This window comes from Tursiops truncatus, chromosome 5 (assembly GCF_011762595.2).
Source record: "Tursiops truncatus isolate mTurTru1 chromosome 5, mTurTru1.mat.Y, whole genome shotgun sequence".
Lineage (NCBI taxonomy): Eukaryota > Metazoa > Chordata > Mammalia > Artiodactyla > Delphinidae > Tursiops > Tursiops truncatus.
The window spans coordinates 78,857,038-78,881,651 of record NC_047038.1 but is presented as its reverse complement, the minus strand read 5'-3'; positions in this window follow the sequence as shown (position 1 = coordinate 78,881,651).

Sequence of the window (24,614 nt, the reverse complement as noted above, 5' to 3'; positions counted from 1 at the left end):
CCAAGATATGATCTATCCTGGTGAAAGTTCCATAAGCACTTGAGAAGAAAGTGTATTCTGTTGTTTTGGGATGGAATATCCTATAAATATCAATTAAGTCCATCTTGTTTAATGTGTCATTTAAAGCTTGTGTTTCCTTATTTATTTTCATTTTGGAAGATCTGTACTTTGGTGAAAGTGGGGTGTTAAAGTCCCCTACTATGATTGTGTTACTGTCAATTTCCCCTTTTATGGCTGTTAGCATTTGCCTTACGTATTGAGGTGCTCCTATGGTGCGTGGATAAATATCTCGAAGTATTGTATCTTCTTCTTTGATTGATCCCTTGATCATTATGTAGTGTCCTTCTTTGTCTCTTGTAATAGTCTTTATTTTAAAGTCTATCTTGTTTGATATGAGAATTGCTACTCCAGCTTTCTTTTGATTTCCATTTTCATGGAATATCTTTTTCCATCCTCTCACTTTCAGTCTGTATGTGTCCCTATGTCTGTAGTGGGTCTCTTGTAGACATTATATATACAGGTCCTGTTTTTGTATCCATTCAGCCAGTCTGTGTCTTTTGGTTGGAGTATTTAATCCATTTATGTCTATGGTAATTATCAATATGTATGTTCCTATTATCATTTTCTTAATTGTTTTGGGCTTGTTATTGTAGGTCTTTTCCTTCTCTTGTGTTTTCTGCCTAGTGAAGTTCCTTTAGCATTTGTTGTAAAGCTGGTTTGGTGGTGCTAAATTCTCTTAGATTTTGCTTGTCTGTAAAGCTTTTAATTTCTCCATCGAATCTGAATGAGATCCTTTGTAGGTAGAGAAATCTTGGTTGTAGTTTTTTCCCCTTCATCACTTTAAATATGTCCTGCCGCTCCCTTCTTGCTTGCAGAGTTTATGCTGAAAGTTTAGTTGTTAACCTTATGGGGATTCCCTTGTATGTTATTTGTTGTTTTTCCCTTACTGCTTTTAATATTTTTTCTTTGTGTTTAATTTTTGATAGCTGGATTAATATATGGCTTGGTGTGTTTCTTCTTGGTCTTATCCTGTATGAGTCTCTCTGAACTTCCTGGACTTGATTGACTATTTCCTTTCCCATATTAGGGAAGTTTTCAACAATAATGTCTTCAAATATTTTCTCAGTCCCTTTCTTTTTCTGTTCTTCTTCTGGGACCCCTAGAATTTGAATGTTGGTGCATTTAATGTTGTCCCAGAAGTCTCTGAGACACTCCTCAATTCTTTTCATTCTTTTTTTCTTTATTCTGTTTTGCAGTAGTTATTTCCACTATTTTATCTTCCAGGTGACTTATTCATTCTCCTGCCTCAGTTATTCTGCTATTGATTCCTTCTAGAAAAATTTTAACTTGTTTTATTTTGTTGTTCATTTTTGTTTGCTCTTTAGTTCTTCTAGGTCCTTGTTAAACATTTCTTGTATTTTCTCTCTTCTATTTCCAAGATTTTGGATCATCTTTACTATAATCACTCTGAATTCTTTTTCAGGTAAACTGCCCATTTCCTCTTCTTTTGGTTTGTCTGGTGGGTTTTTACTTTGCTACTTCATCTGCTGCGTATTTCTCTGTCTTCTCATTTTGCTTAACTTACTGTGTTTGGGTCTCCTTTTTGCAGGTTGCAGGTTCATAGTTCCTGTTTTTTTGGTGTCTTCTCCCAGTGGGACTGTTTCCTGTGTTCTGGTGGATAAGGCTGGATATTGTCTTTCTGGTGAACAGGACCACCTCCAGTGGTGTGTTTTGGGGTGTCTGTGACCTTATTATGATTTTAGGCAGCCTCTCTGCTAATGGGTGGGACTGTGTTCCTTTCTTGCTAGTTGTTTGGCATGGGGTGTCCAGCATTGGAGCTTGCTTGTCATTGAGTGGAATTGGGTCTTAGCATTGAGATGGATATTTCTTGGAGAGCTCTCACCGCTTGATATTTCATGGGGCTGGGAGGTCTCTGGTGGTCTAATGTCCTGAACTTGGCTCTCCCACCTAAGAGGTTCAGGTTTGACACCTGGTCAGAGTACCAAGACCCTGTCAGCCACACGGCGTCTATGTGACTTTGACCAAGCCACTTAACCTCCCTGTGCCTCAGTGTCTGTTTCCTCATCTATAAACTGGTGTTTGACAGAGATGCTTTGCAGCTGTACTTGGAGAAATATACAGTGGTCAACCTCCCTGGAACTGGTTCTGACTTCAGGAAAAGTCCTGGCCCAAGGTGGCCATCCCTGGTTTTGCATCAATATGATCTCAGGCACATTTCTCTTTGTTTTTCCATTTTGTCTTTAAGTTATTTGTTGAAACAACTGGCCTGCAGTCCCAAGGACGGTCAGGCTTCATCCGGTAGGGTCTCTCCAGAGCCAGCAGCCTCCGAGAGGTCATCCTCCCATTCGGCTCCAGGGAAGCTCAGTGACAGCGGAGGGAAGAAATCCCAAGCCTGGAGTTCCAGCTCTGGGGAAACGCAGGTTCTGTTTTGGAGTACCCATTCTTAAATAACTTGGTTTTGTGTTAGCAGTATGGACTTGGATAAGTATGTTCATTTTTAAAATGCAGAATGCAGACAGTTCCTTCAGTAGGTGAATTAATTTATATGAGCTGACTTATAAAGTATTTTTAATTATTTGACTAAAAAATGTAATGCTCATCTTTTGAAATAATCTGGAAAATAAAGATATATAAGGAACAAATATAATCTCAAATTTTACTGCTCAAAATTAAATGCTGATTACACTTTGGCTCATTTTATTGCACTCTTTTACCTATGTCTATACTGATACTGATTTAAAATTTAGGATAAATGTATATAATATTTAATCTACTTTTTTACTTAATACTTTTCATATATTTATTTCTATATAATAATTGCATAGTATTCACTATATAGTTGTAGGTTTATACAGTTATATTTTTAAAATTTGATCTAATGGAGAATCATATCTTTGGGTAGATTTTTTTTTTTACTATTACAAATAATGCTAAAATAAAAATCCTGATACTAAATTGTGACAGCTTATCATAGTGATCAATAACACAGATATTTGGAACTTGGCAACCTGGATTCTAATTCAGGATATACCAAATGACCAGCTGGATGATCTTGGTTAAATTATTTGTCATATCTCAGCTAATAGAGATTTCTACTAGGTAAAATGGAGTTGATAATAATAATGTCTTTTCATGAGCTTGTTACAAGAATTTAATACATGTACATTTATATAACATGTAGAACATTGCCCAGCATATAGTGAATGATATGTACTTCATACAAACACATAACAAACACCCACATATGTGCACACACAGAGTATCCTGTATACATCTTACCCTGTTAACTCTGGTTAAAATAAAAACAAAAAACAAACAAAAGAAACTTGGCCCCAAAACTTTTATACATTCAAGTTTTTGATATATAAATCTCTCAAAATATTTTTATCTGCACCAACGCTGTTTGAGAATGTTCAGATTTCTATACACATGTCAACACAGATTATTTTTATAAATATTCTCCTATTTGGTATTCTAGAAAAAATACCATTTTTTTTTCATTTTGCTAATTATGAATTAGTTTACCATGGTATTATGTATTCCTTTGACATTTGAATTTATTCTCATGTTTCCTATGTGGAAAAGTGAAACATTTGTTTAAAAATTATTGTTTTATTATTTTCAATAATTTATCATTTTCAAAAATTATTTTCTTGGCTAACATTTTTAGAACAATATTAAAAATACTACATATTTTTAAAATTAATGGAAATTTCTGTAGTTTCACAATTAAGAATAACTTAAAAGATTTTGCACAGCAAAGGAAACCATCAACAAAATGAAAAGACAACCTATAGACTGGGAGAAAATATTTGCAAATGATGTGACTTACAAAGATTTAATTTCTAAAATATACAAATAGCTTATACAGCTCAATATCAAAAAAACAAGCAACCCAATTAAAAAATGGGCAGAAGACCTAAATAGACATTTCTCCAAAGAAGACATGCAGATGGCCATCAGGCACATGAGAAGATGCTCAACATCTTGCAAATCAAATCCACAATGAGGTATTACCGCACACCAGTCAGAATGGCCATCAGAAAGTCTACAAATAAAAAATGCTAGAGAGGGTTTGGAGAAAAGGGAACACTCTTACACTGTTGGTGGGAATGTAAATTGGTGCAGCCAGTATGGAAAACAGTATGGAGTTTTCCTTAAAAAACTAAAAATAGGGGATTCCCTAGTAGTTTAGTGGTTAGAACTCTGTGCTTTCACTGCAGTGGGTCCAGGTTCAATCCCTGGTCAGGGAACTAAGATCCCACAATCTACACAGTGCAGTCAAAAATTTAAAAAAGTAAATTTAAAAAACCCCTAAAAATAGAGCTACTATATGATCCAGGAATTCCATTCAGAGGTATATATCCAGAAAAACAAAAACACTGATTCAAAATGATATATGCACCCTAATGTTTACAGCAGCAGTATTAACAATAGCCAAGAAGTGAAAACAACCCAAGTGCCCATCAAGAGACAGTTGGTTTAAGAAGATGTGGTGTAGTATATATATACACTAGAGTATTACTCAACTATAAAGAAAAATGAAATATTGCCATTTGCAGCAACATGGATGGAAGTAGAGAATATCATACTATGTGAAGTAAGTCAGACAGAGAAAGACAAATATCATATGATATCACTTATATGTGGAATCTTAAAAAATGATACAAATGAACTTTATTTACAAAATAGAGATACATTCACAGACATAGAAGACAAACTTATGGTTACCAAAGGGGAAAGGGGGAGAAGGGATACATTAGCAGTGTGAGATTAACAGATACAAACTACTGTACATAAAATAGATAAGCAATGAGTATTTACTGTATAGCATAGGAAACTCTATTCAATGTCTTGAAATAACCTATAATGGAAGATAATCTGAAAAATGTATATAGTGATATATAGAAATGATTTTATTATTGTCTAACATGCTAACTAAATATGCTTCAGTTATCCAATTGAAAGCTAAATTTAGTTTCTTGACAGCAAAGGTAATAAGGAAACCATGAAAAGTTTTATACTTCTCATTATGTGATAAGGCAAAGCCAATATGGTTTTTGAAAAGAAACATCTTCCTGACAATCCATGTGAAATCCAATAAACTGATCCTTATACACCTTCAGAGATTTTTTTTTTAATGGCTCTTGGTTTTCTTTTATCAGTTGGTCTTTTTATTTTCAATGGAAATGTTAATGTACTTTTCTTAAATATATTGATAAGATAAATCATATTAATTTCCTGGTACTGATTTATCCTGCTATCATTCATGGTGCATTAATATATTATTCATTAATGTGCTACTGAATTTGATTTGTTAAGATTATATTTAGGATATTTGCAGTGATCTTCAAACATGAAACTGATCTTAATTTTTGTTTGTTTATTTGGATTTGTGAATCGTAGGTATTCTTGTGCCATAAACACTTTCTTCTAATAGCCTCTGGAATATTGTTAGTGGAATTAGAATTATTTTTTTCCTATGGAATATTGTTAATAAAATTAAATGCTATTTTCCCCCCAATATTTGATTGAACTGAACTGTTACATTTTTGATGGGTAGTACTTTGATAATTTTCAGGCCCTAGCTCATCATAATTATGTAAGTTTTCCAATTATTTTGAAATCAGCAAATTTCATTTTCTTAGAAAATTATCCTCTTGTTCCATATTTCTAAATTCATTTTTGTGGAGGAACTTATGGTTCCTTTAATTTCCTCTGTATCTATATTGATTTTTAATTAAGTATTTATTTGATGTGTTGTTTCCTTTATCATATGGGTTAATCATTTAACATTTTTAAAAAGCATATGTGTGTGTGTGTATATATATATATATATATTCTACTTTTTAAATTTATTCAAAAGCATTAATATTTACTTGTATCTTTATTAAATAATTCTTCAATTTATCATTTCTCAAATGTTAGCTCTTCATAAAGAATTTTACTGACAAACCTTTTGAGATACGAATTAGCTTCTTCATAGCATTTAACTCTTTATGACATTTTACCTAATTGTTAATTTAATTCAGGAAATAAATCTAAATATCTCTTGAGGACATTTTTTTAAACATTAGAGTGCAGAATAAGTATCTATCATGTTTCCATCATTAAACATTTATAACTGTATGACATTAGCCACCTTTACCTTAAGGAATATACCTTCAATTAAAATTTCCTTTTTGGCTACCAGATTTACTCTGAAATTTTCACTTTCAAGGCTCCTTTTCTTGTGTAAGGAAAACAAACTATCTTTTCTCTCTCTAAGGCTATTAATTAGTGTGTATCTTTTAATTCAGATTTTATTTTTTGAGAAGTTTTATACATAAGCAAAATAGACATTAAGATATAGAGATTTCCCAGGTACTCTCTCCCCCACTCATTGCATAGTTTCCCCCATATCAACTGCCCCACCAGAGTGGTATGTTTATTACAACTGATGAACCTACATTAACACATTGACACATCATAATCATTCGAAGTTCATAATTTAAGTCACTGTTCACTATATTCTATGGGTTTGGAGAAATGTATAATGACATGTATTTATCATTATGGTATCACACAGAGTATTTTCACGGCCCTAAAAATTTTCTGTGTTATGCCTATTCATTCCCCACTCCCCAACCCCCAATCTTTTTACTGTCTTCTTAGTTTTGCCTTTTCCAGAAAGTCATGTAGCTCGAATCATACAGTATGCCGCCTTTCAGGTTGGATTATTTTGCTTATCAATATGAATTTAAGACTTCTGTTTCATCACTTTATAACTCATTTTGTTTTAATGCTGGATAATATTCCATTGTCTAGATGTACAGCAGTTTATTTATTCACCTACTGAAGAACATCTTGGTTGCTTCCAAGTCTGGGCAAATACCAAGGAATGGCAATTGTTGGATTATATGATATGAGTAGGTTTAGTTTTGTAAAGAACTGGCAAAATATCTTCTAAAGTGACTCTACCATACTTAGTGTATATATATATATATATATATATATATATATATATATATATATTTATATTTATAATACATATTTTAATGCAGGAGGTTTTCTGCAAAAATCTGATAATTCATGGTGGCTAAGAAGAAAAGTAATAAAAATTTTATTGGAATCTGTGTATGGAAGAGTAGTATATTTTAACTAGTAGCCTTCACTCTAAGGTGATCTGATTTTGCCCTTTTGTTTAGATGGTCTCAACTCTCAATATCTGTAGGTCTTTTCTCTTGGATTGGTGTTTCTCTAAAAGAAAATTTTCAATCTCCTAAATTATGTGTTGAAATCTAATCACAAGTGTTCTTAGAGCTGAGTGGGAGGATAGGCATAGGGTCTCAGTGTTCAGCTTCTGAAATTTTATTCCATACTTGGATGTTGAGTAGGGTGACCCGTAATCTTGGATTAAGTACTACAGGAGCAGAAACTAAGACAGAGATGTAGATGCTTAGGACTTATTAAAGGAGGGTCTCTTTGGCAGAAACCTGAATGGTGTGAGGGAAGCTGAATAAAGAAGAGAAATAACTATGGTCTTAAATTACAGACTTGGCCTAATCCATGAGATATGGGAGTGACCTGGTACATAAATATCACCATATGATGCTTCTGTACCTGTGTACCAGTAATACTTTGCCTTCCTTCTTTTTGATGTTGGTCGTGGTAATAATATAACTCCCAGGCATCTCTGGTCAACCAAAGAGAAATTCTGTAGAAAAGCGCATAGGCATAGGGCACTGCCCTTGTGTGATGAAAACTCTACTAAGGAAACGGATCTGGCTGGTTGGATTCCCACGTGAGTATGTCCTAGGGTCCAAACTCTTTCTGGCTCAACATCTGCAGGGAGTAAGCTGGGTAGGTAAGGACTGTTCTAGGATTAAATTATGTCATATTTTTAAACTAAAAATCTTACTTTTTTGTACCAATGTGTATTGAAATGCAGCTATACTTTGTCAAGAATCCAGTGCCTCCAATTTCTCAGTCTTTTTAGAATTCTGTGGTGTGATCCATCTTACATGTAAAACTTCCCCATTACTGGCTTATGGTCTTAATTCTCTTTGCTTTTCCAAGTCACTTAGGACTTTTTTGATTTCCAGTTGTAAAAATGTTGCTGTCAGGCTCTGTCTATTTTCTTTATTCTTGTGTACTTTATGTGCTTATGCTCTTTTTATCCATTTGACATTCAGAATGGTTTCAGGAGGGAGAAGTCATAAATAGAGGACTATTAAATAGAGGACACAATGATTTACTTCTGTAGAGCATTCCCATTTGAGAAGAGTGTTTCTAGGAACATGGAATAAAAATGATAAAAATCAGGATAATATTATATAATGATGAAAATATTTAATTAAAATAATTAAAGAGGTGCTAAACACTGTTTAAAATTTTTGCATATGTCATTTTATTTAATTCTGACAGCATCTGTAAATGGTAAATTTTGAGACAGTTTTTATTACTATTACAATCAGTTGAATGATCTGTCAAGTGGAGATGTACCAAGAATACAGGTTCTTGTGAAGATAAAGTCCATAATTTTAATTATATGAATTTATTTCATAATATTATTTAATAATTTAATGAATTTTAATTCATAAAAAAAAGTAACATAGTGCCTGGCATATAGAATGTACATGTGGTAGGCAAAATAATGCCTCCCACCCCCCACAAGGATGTGTACATCCTAATCCTCCAGAAACTTGCAAATATTTAATGTTACATGGCCAGGGAGGATTAGGTTGCAGATGGAATTAAAGTTGTTAATCAAATGATAAATAGTTTATCCTAGATTACCCAGGTGAACCCAATGTAATCACAAGTGTTCTTTAAATATGTAAGTTGGAGGCAGAGAGTCAGAGGAAGCTGAAGGGAAGCAAATTTGGAGTGAGGAGATGTAAAGACTCAAACTGATATTCCTGGAAAAGGTGGAAGGAAACAATAGGCCAAAGAATACCTGGAGCCCATAGAAACTGGGAAAAGGGATTCTCTTCTAGACCTTCCAAAGGGAACACAGCTCTGCTGACAGCTTGATTTTAGTCCAGTAAGACTCACATTTCTGGCCTGTAGAATTTTAAGATAAATTTCTCTTGTTTCGAGCCACCATATTAGTAGTAATTTCTTGCCACAGAAATAGGAAACAAATACAGGACATAGTAAGTATTATTTTTTATAATTCCATTTGAAAGATGAAGAAAATGAGCAAGAGACTTAAGTAACATTCCAAAGGTCATATTGTAAATATTAGAGCCAGAATATAAACCCAGATTGTCTGAATTCCAAAATATCCTATGCTTGTAACTACTATGCTGATAACTTAATGCTTATTATACTACAAGAAAAAAAATCAAGAGAAAAACATAACCCAGCTTTTCCTGCATAGTTATTAAATTATCATTAATTATAGTGAAATAACACATTCAAATATCAAGTAAACAGTTTTACTTCAAAGAAGTTAAAAATAGTGGCTAATTAAATTCTAAACTCTAATTTGTAAGTTCATTTTTGGCAAATAAAATTTATAATAAAAGAAATTATAGAATATGTATAGTATATTTATGGACATTTTGTTTTACTCAAAGAATTTTTTTTTTCAATTTTAGGTATACTAATCATACTTCAGTACAAATAAGAATAATTACATTTTCAGTACTAGCATAGCTTACATACGATCATATTCATATACAAGTTCAATAATTCTTCATAGTTGAGTTGAATATATTCAAATCAACATTTTTTAGTCAGTTATACAAATGCAAGTATGTACAGATTTTCAAATTCTAGTATAATGCACCACTTATAGTATATACTAAATAAGTGTGGACAACCATACATATCATGTTTTCTATTTTTTAATGTGAAGAAGAAATTTGAAGTTTCTATTTGCTTAACACTGTGCTCAGCTGCAATTTAGTCAAGTATAACAAGATCTTGAGTGCTTCGAAATAGGGATGTTTCAGAGAAAAGAGTTGGCTTAAATTAAGCATAGAAGAGTGCTTAGAACATAGATACTAGATTAAAATCACTGAATTTACACCTAAAACTAGTATAACATTGTATATCAATTATACTTCAATTTAAAAAATTGTTTAATGAACAAAGGAATAATACCATGTCTTATGGACTGAATTGTGCCCCCCTAAAATTCCTATGTTGAATATCCCAATGTGATGGAGAAGGGGCCTTTGGGATTTAGATTTAGATGAGTACATTAGGGTGGTACCCTCATTATGGGATTAGTGCCCGTTAAAGAGACACCAGAGAGCTTGCTCTCTTTCTCTCTACCATATGAAAACAAGCCAGGAAAAGGCTCCTCACCAAAACTCTACCCTGCTGCAACCCTGATCTCTCAGGATTTCCAAACTCCAGAGCTGTTAGAAAGCAAATGTCTGTTGTTTAAGCTACCAAGTTTATGATATTTTGTTACAGCAGCCTGAGTGAGGACACACAAAGAACTTATGTATTAAGGAGATCATTTAAATTAGAAGTATTTTATTTACCTGACCTAAGTAAAGACCATGTTACTTGGAAAAAATAAATTCAAAGTCCAATTGTTAATAACTGGATTTTATTGTTATTAGAATAAGGTTAAGCCAATAGAATAATATTGACTAGGAGTTCATTAAAATTATGTCTAGACATATATCTAAGGGGGGGGGACACACCATCAATGTTTTAGTGATAAATATTTGTTGTGAACCACGCCTAACTTATCCTCCCATTTAAGCACATTAGCAAGTATGGATATAATTTAATTTATGAATTCTCTAAGAATTGTAGAGGATTCTGCATATTCAACTTTTTCACAGCCAATAAGTGTGAAACAAAACTTTGTACAGTTGGCCCTCTGTATCTGCAGATAGGTGGGGCAGACCATACAACAATTTGATGAGAAAAATAAGTATTGGAATAACAGAAGTACATATGAAAATTTAATTAGAGTATTTTTATGTTATTAAAATTCTTATGTTTCACATAGTAACATAATTACTTTCTGAACTAAGAAAAATATAATTTCTAACTCAGCTACAAAGCTTGCATAACTGGATTAACTGTGAAACATTCTTTCTGTCTTTCTCAATGAATCTTGGCAGGAAATCCCAATCTCTTAATTCTCTTTTAGCCACATGTATTTCTTATGACAAACATTAGTAAATAATAAAAGAATCAAATGCTATTTTGCATACTGAAAGGTAGAAGTGGAGAAAGAAGTGACAATTACTAATTCTTTTTTATAGTTAGAGATCTTGGGAAAAGAAATCATTTGAGAACAAAATTAAATATTAATATGGTCACATGATACAATATGTTGCATCTATACTTCAGCCAAAAGGAAAACATGTAACTAGTATTCAAGGAAAAGATATATTTGAAAATGACAAAAGAACAATATACTCTTATTAGACTGAATTTAAAAAAAAAAATTCCATATGAGTATTTAGCACTCATACTTTTGAAAATATTCTAATTAAAATAGAAATCTGTATAACTTTTATATAGTTGAATTTTATTTTTACCTTTTGTAGTTTTTTTACCTTTCTAATTATTTTTTAAAATTTATATTTAATCCAAAAATATTTGCTAAATAATTCATCTAATTATTTGATGTTATTCTTCATATTAGTTTTCCTTTTTTTAATATTGTTTTATAGAAATTGTCACCATGACTTATTGTTCTCCCTAATTATTATTCAGATATCAATTAAGCTCCTAACTTTCCTGGAGGAAGACTACTTTCTATGAGTAACTCACATGCCCTGACTTCCATAGTATCGCATCAAACCCTCTTTTTACAATTCTTTTGAGTTGGAATTTTATATATATTGGTGTTTTTTACATTAGTGTTTTACTTTAGTGTGTGTGTTTTAATATAATCATTTATTTCTTTTTGTTAAACTCTAAGCTCTATGACAGCAGAAACATGTCTGATTTACTATCCTTAGGACTTTTCTAATGTGTCAAATACATGGTAGGTATGATAGCCCTTATTCGTTGAATGGATTAATAAACTGAGCTAAGATACCATTTTATTTGGAAGGCAGGAATAGTTAATTTGAATAGAGTAAATCTAGAGTAAATGGAGATTTATTTAGAGTAAATTATATTTAGAGTAAATAAAAATATAAAGGAACAAATATTTTAAAAATCAGATAATAAGATTATACTTTAAGCTTTACAAGGCCCATATATTAGCACAGTGATGTTTTTTACCATGAAAAGTATGGCTAGAATCAATTGTTGTGATTATATAAAAGAAAACAGCTCATCACTAATGTATTCTAATTAGGGATTATAATATCTTAATTCAAGTGTTGTTTCTTTTATCCTTACATTATTTTCAGTTCATTTTGTTTATGGCCTATTTCTCATATTCTATACCAAGGTAGAAAGACATTCATTTAAAATGATTCTATCTATTCATTGTTATAGAACCTTCCTATCCTTTAATTGGAAGTATTTTCAGTTATAAAAAGATATTCAGACAGTCCCAGTATCTCCTTAGAAATGAAAGAGGTCAAAAAAATTTGACACTTAAAAACTAAGTAGACTATCTCTCAGCTGTTAGATGTTCTAATCTGAGAAGTAGAAATTATTTGAAAAAGGAAAAGCAGAAATAATAATTTTTTTCCATAGAGTAAAAAAATCTGAAATTATAAAACATAATTTTGAAAATAACCAAAGCCTTTACCATACTGATTCCAAATATGTAAAGAAATGTTATAGTTATATAAATTTAAGCTCATTTTAGTTCATTTATATAATTTTGTAAAATTAGATTCTACATATGAGTGATATCATATGATATTTGTCTTTCTCTGCTGGCTTACTTCACTTAGTACGATAACCTCTAGGTCCATCCATGTTGCTGCAAATGGCATTATTTCATTCTTTTTTATGGCTGAGTTATATTCCATTGTATATATGTACCACATCTTCCTTATCCATTCATCTGTCGATGGACATTTAGGTTGCTTCCATGTCTTGGCTATTGTAAACAGTGCTGCAATGAACATTGGGGTGTTTGTGTCCTTTTGAACCATGGTTTTCTCCAGATATATGCCCAGGTGTGGGATTGCTGTATCATATGGTAGTTTTATTTTTAGTTTTTTAAGGAACCTCTGTACTGTTCTCTATAGTGGTTGTACCAATTTACATTCCCAGCAACAGTGTAGGAGGGTTCCCTTCTCTCAACACACTCTCCAGCATTTATTGTTTGTAGAATTTTTGATGATGGCCATTCTGACTGGTGTGAGGTGGTACCTCACTGCAGTTTTGATTTGCATTTCTCTGATAATTAGTTATGTTTAGCATTTTTAATGTGCTTAAAACAGAAAGAGACTCACAGATTTTGAAAACAAACTTCTGGTTACCAAAGGGGAAACGTGGGGGAGAGTGATAAATTAGGAGGTTGGGATTAACATACACACACTACTATATATAAATAGATAACCAAAAAGGACCTACTGTATACACAGGGACCTCTCCTCAATATTCTGTAATAACCTATATGGAAAAAGAGTCTGAAAAAATGAATATATATATATATATGTATGTATAATTAAATCACATTGTTTTACACCTGAAACTAACACAACATTGTAAATCAACTATACGCCAATAAAATTTTTAAAAAAGAATAAATTTTAATAAGGTTTTTTAAATTTAAATTAATCAGATGAATTTAATTTTATCTTTTTGAATAAATGTAGATACCACATTAACAGTTATTTTTTAATAGATCAGATTATCATCCTAATATTGTTTAGGAAAATTCTGAGAATAAATATCTCCTTTGAGTTTGAAACTTTAATTTTTCTTCAGATTTTATACCAGATTTACAGTCTAAATTTTTCTATTGGATATATCAATAGAACAGATTTACAGAGCAAAGTTTTAAATTTCTTGATTTGGAAATGAGAGAATAAATGCATATATTTCTACTTACGATTTTCTATATCTACTCACAAGACCAATTCAATGAATTATGGGCCACTAGGCATTTTATCACACTTCAGGCAAAGAAAAATATATGTGTGTGTATATATATATATATATATATATATATATAGCTGAAGAATATTACAGACACGTAGCAGTCTCATCTGTGAAAATCTAAAAAGAGATGAAAGCTATATGATATCTGTAGCTTCTGAAATGTACTGTTAAGAGATGGTGACAGACATATTGATAACAGATCCGTCTATCTGGCATATCTTTTGGGGGGTCAGCAGAGACCCTGTGATGTCCACATGAGGTGAGAAAAAGATTGGTCTTTACAGTCAGTTTCTTTTTAACAGTTTTATCACAGTATCACCAGTGAACTAAACATCAAAGGGTACAGCAGAGTGAAAAATAACAGTTTTGTGCATCTCAGAAAACAGTCCAGCAGTGAAGTATCTTTCTTTATAACTCAGTAATGCTGGGCTGAATAAGTAGAGAGAATAAATATTGGGTAACCCAAAGCTTCATTCAGTTTCTTCCATAAGTTGACTCTAGTAGCACTTAGTTGTCTTTAACTTCATTCAAAACAATTTCGTTAGATTGTATGTGACAGCTGCCATATCAGCATGCATTTAAAAAAAAGACATCAAAATTGGTGATTTTTGTGTAGCCATTTTAATATTGATGACAGAAGGAAAAAAGGCAACATTTTTTTCATATTATGCTTTATTATTTCAAGAAAGGTAAAAATGCAACTGAAATGCACAAAAAGATTTGTGCACTGTATGGAGAAGGTGCTGTGACTGACTGAACGTGTCAAAAGTGGTTTGTGAAGTTTCGTGCTGGAGATTTCTCACTGGACGATGTTCCACAGTCGGGTAGACCAGTTGAAGTTGACAGCGATCAAATCAAGACATTAATTGAGAACAGTCAATGTTATATCATGCAGGAGTTAGCCAACATACTCAAAATATCCAAATCAAGTGTTGAAAATCATTTGCACCAGCTTGGTTATGTGAATCACTTTGATGTTTGGGTTCCACATAAATTAAATGAAAAAAACCTTTTTTTTTTAAAAAAAAATATTTATTTATTTATTTTTGGCTGTGTTGGGTCTTTGTTGCTGTGCGAGAGCTTTCTCTAGTTGCAGTGAGCAGGCGCTACTTTGTTGCAGTGCGTGTGCTTCTCATTGCGGTGGCTTCTCGTTGCAGAGCATGGGCTCTAGGCGCATGGGCTTCAGTAGTTGTGGCACGCAGGCTCAGTAGTTGTGGCTCGCGGGCTCTAGAGTGCAGGTTCAGTGGTTGTGGCGCACGGACTTCGTTGCTCTGCGGCATGTGGGATCTTCCCGGACCAGGGCTCGAACCTGTGTTCCCTGCATTGTCAGGCGGATTCTTAACCACTTCACCACCAGGGAAGTCCCCCAAAAAACCTTCTTGACCATATTTCCACATGCAATTCTCTACTGAAACTTAATGAGAACATTCCATATTTAAAACAAATTGTGACGGGCGATGAAAAGTGGATACTGTACAACAATGTGGAACAGAAAATATCATGGGGCAAGGGAAATGAACCACCACTAACCACACCAAAGGCTGGTCTTCATCCAAAGAAGGTGATGTTGTGTATATGGCGGGATTGGAAGGGAGTCCTCTATTATGAACTCCTTCCGGAAAACCAAACGATTAATTCCCACAAGTACTGCTCCCAATTAGACCAACTGAAAATGCCATTTGACGAAAAACATCCAGAGTTAGTCAACAGAAAACGCATAATCTTCCATCAGGTTAATGCAAGACCACATGTTTCTTTGATGACCAGGTAAAAACTGTTATAGCTTGGCTGGAAATTTCTGATTCATCCGCCATATGCAGCAGACATTGCACCTTCATATTTCCATTTATTCTGGTCTTTACAAATTTCTCTTATTGGAAAAAATTTCAATTCCCTGGAAGACTGTAATAGGCACCTGGAACAGTTCTTTGCTCAAAAAGATAAAAAGTTTTGGGAAGATGGAATTATGAAGTTGCCTGAAAGATGGCAGAAGGTAGTGAAACAAAAGGGTGAATACGTTGTTCAATAAAGTTCTTTGTGAAAGTGAAAAACGTGTCTTTTATTTTTACTTAAAAAACAGAAGGCACTTTTTGGCCCACCCAATACAAAATCCCCTCGACAAATATTTATTGCACCATTACGAAGTGCTAGGCACTGTGATGGACACTTAGAACATCCAGTGTTTGCCCTTATGGTCTTCCCAGTTGGATGGAGGAACCACCAAAGAACAACACATTATAACACATAATAACACATTATAAATAACAATACCAGGGCACTATAAATACAATATAAGATATTCCCCATAAAGTTATGAGAACATAGAGAAAAGGGATCTTATCCAGCTTAGAGACAAGAGAACAGTTTTTGGAAATTTACAGGTTTTGTTTGTTTTGAGTTTTTCTTTTTCTTTTTTTTTTTTAGAAGAAATAAGGCAAGGAGAATACCATAAAAAGGGAATAGTATGTGCAAACTACAGAGATGTGAAAAAGCACATTCAAGTAAGTACAAGTGATTTGGTGTGATGACTCACAAAAGATATGTTGGACGACGAGGAGAAGAAGAACAAATAAAAATTTAGGCAGAGGCTAGATAGCAAAGGATAATACAGTGAAAGACAGAATCATCATTTTAAAAATTCCGTAAAATATAGCTGATTAGATAAAAGAGATGACTAAAAGAATGGATATGATAAATTGTTTAAATGGTAATAATATATGCTAAGTGCTTTATGTGGATTATCTCCTTTAATCCTTAAAATATCTGTACAAGCACCATTATTCTAATTTTGTACATGGGGGGAAAGACTCAGAGTGTTTCACTAACTTGTCCAAGTCACCCAATCAGTAAATCTTCAAATTCAGGTAGTCTGCCCTCAAATGTTGGCCCCTTTACCTCTCTTTTATGCTGCGAACCTATTCTAGAATTTTGGCTGGGCATTGAGGTAAGTGAAAGTGTCATTTATTAGAGTAAAAAATGCTTTTTTAAAGAAATGGAAATGAGAAGGTACTCCAGTTTAAGATTTGTTGAGTTTGAGAAGTCTTCAGAACATTCAATGAGATGTAAATGATAGGAAATTCAATATATACATCTGAAAAACAAAACAAAGAATTCTGCAGTAAAATATAGATTGTTTAATGACTTATTAGACAAGTCATCTTCCTTGGAGAATTCATGTATAAGAAAAGATCATGAATGAGATCTTGAGAAACAAAGTAACATTAAAGAGACAGCCTTCGTTTAAGGCAATCACACCATTTGTGGAGAGCTCTAATTGAAAGAAAACTCTTGATACTTTTTCCACATAAGTATAGCCAATAATTATATCTTTATAGCAATTTAAAACAAATATATTTATATTCTTCTAATGAAGATTCTTTTAATATTTAAAGATAGCCATGATATGTTACTTAGGCAATTCCTTTTCAGGAGATTCCCCCATTATTATAACATGAATCCTAAATATTAGCACCATCAGAAATACTTCTTGGATTAAGATATTGCCTCTAGAAAGCACCTGTTAAAACATCTGTTCCTGGGTAGAGAAGAAGATTGCAATTATTTTTAGAATATATTAGTTTATTAGATTAACCTTATTGAGAAAGTTCAAATTCCTAAGTAAAATCAACTTAAAATAAGGCAGTTTTTACTCTAGAGGCAGAGGACAACCCAGAGAAGGGCTACCTTCCATGAAGGTATCCTTTAGTGACACGCCAGAAGCTGCAGTCATCATGAGCTCCCTGGAGCAAATCATTTGGACAGAAATTCAGAAAATGGAAAGGAGCTAAAAGCCTATTATAGTGTTTTATGAAATTTTCCATTGTTGACCGCACACACATAAGGAACAAATTTACAGTCAGCGTCAACTAGGTTTGGAAAATATGTTTATAGCAGGTTGCATGCATATTTTTCATTGAATATATAGTGTTGGTGCTTACTTAGCCCTGTTACACAATCTGATTTCTTTTAATTCAGAGTTTTCTTCATATATTCAGTAGAAAAATTGCAAGTCATTTGCTATGTTCAAAGCATGGCTCTGAATATAGAGATGGATAAGACTCATTTATTTTTTTTCTATGAAGTAAGGAAACTTTAGTCTTCAAGTTTTCAAAACATATTCATATTTTATTTTATGAGACTGTTGAAAGTTCATGATAAATAGAAACAAGGGACTTTAACTTCATAAAATATAAAACATTGAATAGTAATATTTTAGGTATTATTGATGAAGTTGAGTATATAGAATAAATTTGAAACTTGTTAGAACATGCTAGATATAACAGTTGAGCTGTATTTTTAAGTAAGTAGTGTTTCTTAGTATTATATACAGAAGTGACACAAATTTGAGTGTTTAACTTCACATTTTTCCAAAGTAGGGATATCACCTGGTGGTTATTTAATATTAAAAACTCTTAATTAAAAAAAAGATTTATTTTTGCAGATGAATTATACGTTCCTGACTATGACCCAAACTATGAAGCTTAAAGATGTAAAACCACAAAATGAATTTCAGCAATTAGTCTGTTAGTACTAGTATTAAATATCAAATTAAAAAGAAGAGGTAGATTACCATAAAAGCTTTGACGCATTTTTGATATCAGACAAAAACAAATTACTCAGAAAAAGGCAATATGTCATGATTAAAACCTTTACTTATTTTTCTCTTCTTTCTATACCTCAATAATACTTTTCTCCAGTTAGAGCTATCAAAATATTCAATAATTATGCATAATAAGTTTAGAATCATAAAACAATGCAGTATTATACTTTAAAAGTTATGCTCAAGCAGTTATAGAGATTAAAATAAAATTATATAGTCCAATTTCAAAACTCCTTTTGTAATGATAATTTTCTTACAGAACAACCTAATAACAAGGGTGGTTTTTCCATTGTATTGCTTCAGGATTAATTAAAATACTTGTTCTAGTGCATTACAAATGGAAATCAAACATGCCACTGATGAAGGTTGGTTTCACTGATGATTATAATTATCCTGTGGCTTTCTCATGGTCATAACTACATAATTCACCTTTATTCTCATTAAGCCCTTTTCAACCCCACCAAAATGACCCAACTGTATAATAAACTCATATCAATAAGACAATATACTATCATGACTTATGATAGTATTATCAAATAAAGTATTTCACCAATCAGTATTCCTGACAAAATTTAACATAACAATATATCTTTTGTAAAATGCCCAAATATGATTTGCTCACAAAACAAAACTATATTTTTTCAGGTGGACTTATTCAGATCATCTATGATATGAATCCAAATGTCTTAGTTTTGTAAACTTTCTCCATTTTTCTGCACCATTTTTTGGTGTGTGTGAGAATTTCATTGGAGGGGAACTTCCTTGTTAATCCCCCCATTCTATGTTCAGCTAATTTGGCAACATGATCTCAAGTGAAAAGAATGAAAAGGGAAAGGAAGAAAACCCAAGGCACCAGTGAGTTATCCAACTGGTCACCACCAGCCCGAGGGCCTCAGAATTGTCTGCTGGAAAGATAGAAAAGGAGAGCAGTTATCCACTGGTTCCTGTTCTCTTTGGTCAAATGGTAGTCCATGGAGTGTATACTCTTTAGAACTCCCAGGTTTATGTGTGCATGAGTACTGAGTAGTTTTTCAGGTGTCCAGAGGCCTGGCTTCAGAAAGACCCTGGGGTAGAAAGCAAGTGCCGTAGTGAAACTGAGCAAGGTACTGTCCAGTATACTTGTGCAAAGCTGTTTACTGCAGCAATAGCTGGAGGTGAGTTGAGCAGCAGATGCAAACAGTAAGTGCTCATGTAAGTTTTTGGGTTAAGTGCTCATTCCATGAAATGAATCCGAGTATGCAGTGTCCATGCTTAAAAATCTGCATGGCTTCAAAAAATTTAAGATCCTTACCACACAAGAATTCTCTGGGAAGCTGTATATATCCCTCCAAATCTGAATCAAGTTTCTTTTTAAGTGATTCTGTGCTTACTACAGTCTCTGAAATAGACGTACATGGGAGCTCCTCATTATCAAAGAATGATTAGTACAGGAAAAAGACACTTAAAATAGATCTATTTAAAACTGGAGTCAAAATTTCATAGAAAATAGTGGCAGAGGCAGTAATGGACTGGGATGGGGGCATGGCTAATAGAAGAATTACAATGAAAGTAAGAAATAAAAACATAGCTTATTTTCTATTATATTTCAACAAGTTTTAACATATAGAGACACTATATTCTCATTCTCAAATATATTGTCAAAGTGTTACTTCTCTGCATGGAATTTTTCTGATATTTTGTAATACTGTGAAATTAGATTCTTTATCACAGTTTGGGTTTTACAAAAGGATCATAAAGAGGGCTTCCCTGGTGGCGCAGTGGTTGAGAGTCCGCCTGCCGATGCAGGGACACGGGTTCGTGCCCCTGTCTGGGAAGATCCCACATGCCGCGGAGCTTCTGAGGCTGTGAGCCATGGCCGTTGAGCCTGCACGTCTGGAGCCTGTGCTCCGCAACGGGAGAGGCCACAACAGTGAGAGGCCTGCATACCGAAAAAAAAAAAAAAAGGATCATAAAGAATGTCATGTTTATTAAAATATATGTTCTTATTAGTTTCCCCAAAAGACTACCTTAAATCTTGATTTCTAAAACATTATTTTTAAAAAAATAATTGACATAACTTTTATCAATATTTTCTTCTTCATTTGTTGTTAAACCTCTTAAGGTATTCATTTGGCAGTGGCTTTGTATGTGACTGGAATAGTCCATGAACATTATTTTATTGACATATTGAAAATGAGATTCTTGCAAGATACACACTTTCACTTTCTAATTAATTTGCATTATATTTGCAGTTCATTGACTAATATTTACAGGACACTATCGTTAGTGAACAGAGTTATTGATAAAGAACTTGAGGAGAGGAGCAGGGATATTCAGTAATGTTAAGTGGCTGAAAATGGAGAGGGAAATATTTTACTAAAGAATAATTTTATAAACTGTCAGTTCCTTAGTGATTATTTTTGCCCTATAGCAAATTTTATTTATCTTTTCAACCTCATAACTATGGGGATTCAGAGAATGAATAGGTAATGGGAATACACTGTATATTTACTTTTTATTCTTTTATTGTTCTCAATGGAGCTTTCCTATTCTATTAAAATTGCCAGCGTACTCCTCCTTCTCCAATTAGATCCTAAATTCTGTAAGGTTATTTGACTTTTAATAACAAAAAAGCATTAGCAATAATAGATAATCATTGATTATATCATTTACTTTTGGACAACAGTTTCGGTAAGACCCATATTTGAATTATCTCATTGACATTTTCATGACAACCCTAGATGATGCTGTACACTTCAGTTGCTAATTATTATTCCATATTACATGTCAGAAGACCAAAGTACAAAAAGAAAAGTCATTTTTTTTCAAGCACATGCGTAAAAGTAGTAGAGTCAGGATTCAAATTTAGGTTGGGCATCAGAGTCCCTATATTTCTTATAAAATGGCAATAAAATATAGAGACTGTGAGCTGGACTGGATGAAGTCCTCCCTTCATCTTTTTTTTAAAAAGAAGTTCCCATAGATGATGCTCTATCCTTTTTTTTTTTTTCTTTTTTGGAACATATTGGGAGGCATAAAATGTCTGGTTGTCTCTTTCTTACTGATGTTCGTTTTGACCAATATGTTTGAGTATAGTCACCTTGATTGCTCTCTTACAGTCTTTCACCTAATGATTTGTGCAGCCATTAATGCCAGATCCATTATTCCATTAGTGATTGCAAAATGGTCGACTTCTAATTCTATTATTCCTTATGCATTTATTAGATAAAATTCTTTTGTTAAAAAAAACTCAGCAGCTTCAAGAATAATAGGACACATACTAAGTTATTTCCATTATTTAGTGGGTTTTGTCTTTTTACATACTCTTTGCCTCCCTCTCTTCATATAACTCCTCGTGGAAGAGAATACTAAGCTGTTATCTCTTCAAGGAAGCTTCCTCTGACTTCTCATCCAAGCCTCATTTAGTACTCTTCCTCTATATTCCATTTTATCCTCATCCTATCTATGTTATAATATAACAGTAGCCTCTGAATGATAATTTTCCTCTGTCTCACTTCCTAAGAGATACATTCCCTGGAGGCAGGGTAGTATGTCATATGCCTTTTTCTTTACAGGTCTTAACACCCTGCTCTTTAAATATTAGATGAAAGAAGGGTTGACTAAAATAATGAAATTAAAAGGAAAAAACAAGATCATGCATAGTAAGTTCCACTAGTTCTTAACACCATGTTTTTCAAGTACTGAATAAAAGAAAAGCTGAATGTCTATTAAATTAATAAGATTAGAGGTAAATACTCAATGACACAATCTGAGGAAATACCAGCAGTCCTGGTCCTCAGAAGAACATAGAAGTAGAAATGATTTGCTTGTATAAATGAACATCTGTCTTTAAAACGTTCCAGCAAGGAAAGACATTTACCTCAAATTAAGCTTATGTCAGTTCTCTGTAACACCGTGAGAGCATACAAGGAAATTTTATGATTACAACAGAATTTGCCTAAGTGATATAAAAAATGAATATTGTTTCATTATACCTGAATCTAACCAATTGAAGCTGTTACAGAACTAAACTATGAATTATCTCAATACACCCGACTGTTACTGGGCATGTCTGGAGACATTTTCCTGATCAACAAACAATAGGATTAGTTTTTATCAGCTGGATACAGATCTGTGCACCCATTTTGTCCTGTCCGAATGCTAGTTTCCAATCCTTAATTAGCATTACCACCTTGACTACCATGGCCCTTTCTAACACTTAAGAAAAAAAAAAATCTTACCTTTTCCTATAAATGGACTACTCAATGAATTACTTCACTAGAGGTGAGTTAATAAACTTGGCTTTGTATTTTTTCCTGTGCTCTCTTTTTATTCTTTGACATCAGAAATGTGATAGAAACCATGGAATATAGCTAATTTATATACTTGATAGAAGTCACATTCTTAACTAACTCCATCTCTCCCAATTTTTTTTCTAAGATTTTATACAGTAAACCAGATCTTTAATTTTTTTAGTACTGAACTATATCTTCAAGGTTGTGACTTAAGCTTTGGCCAGTTCTTTATTTTTTTGTGTGGGTTCAGCTATAGGTTCACTGCAGTGGATTGGTGTTAACTTCAAAATAGTAGACCAAGGCTTTTGACTGATTTCTGAGGAATGAATAGAATACAGCATAGTTTATGATCTCAACATCTGAAGACAAACTGACTGCTTTTGTATCCCAGTTCTGCCACTTTCTAGTGGACAAGTGGACAAGTTATGTAACCTCTCTATGTTTCAGTTAACTAATATAGCTATTATAAGAATTAAATATGTTAATAGATATTAAGTATTTTTAAGTACTTATAATCATGCTGGGGACATAGTAAGCACTTAACAAAAATGTTAGCTATTGCTATTATCCTCTTGTATTAATGTACCTTAATATATTCACCAGTGCTCTCACATTTCCTATTGGATATCGCCAGCCTCTCTTCATGAACTGTTACAGTTCAAGAGAAATGAGAAATACAGATAGAACATAGTACCTGGCACATCCTTAAGTATGTAATAAATATTTGAGGAAGCAAAGAATATAGATTAACTTGAAGAAATCTGCAATTGTTCAGAGTTAGAATAATCTCAAAGAGATGATGGAAATGTGATGTTCCTTTCAAAGACTGAGGTCCTAAAGTGCATCTCAAAGAATATTTTGTATACAAATCAATTGCCAGCTAGTTTCTGTTATGAAGTATTTGATAGTAGTGTTAGGTTGTGATATAACAGATGGTATAATTTGATTTAAACCATAACTCCTTGGAACATGGAAAATTAACACCCAAAGGATATACCACATTATGTTTCGCTAGCAATTATGTAAGGAAATACAACCTTATATTTACTATAACTAAAATAGTAACAAATTCACTTTTAATTTTTATAAATTCCCTAATATAAAACAAGGCAAATAATCAAAATAAGTGTAAAGTCTTACATGTACTAAACATGTTACTTTTTTAGTATATATATTTTAGTACATATTTTTAGTTTTTTTCAGATTTTTGTAAGCTTAAAATATCTATTATAGCATCTGTTTTAGAACAAAAGTAATACAAATTCCTTTGTTGAAACAGCTTTATTATTGCCTAGGAATAAGAAAGGAACTTGAAATGTACTTGGTCCCATGCTTTCTTGTTTTCATTAACAACTGTCCTTTCTATATTTAAAAGTAAACTATCTTTTCTGGAATTCACTTTCTGTTTTGGATCAACCACTTTTCCAAACTAATCTCCTCATTTGTATCCTACTTTTCTAGTAGTGGCATATGATGATTATATGTCTGCCCCAGCTGTTTCTAATTTAATGACTGGTCGTCTTTGGGAAATGACTTGGCAACTTTACTCTTTTGTTTAGGTAGAGGCAGAATGTTTTACTATATAATTACTATATATTAAACAAAGTTTCCCCTGCTACATTATATGGATAAGACAAACAAACACATATTTTCACAATTGGGTAATGAGAGGGAAGAAAGCATTACAATTTAAACCTATGCCTATTCTGTGAAAGAAGAGAAGAGGTTTTACAATTCATCAA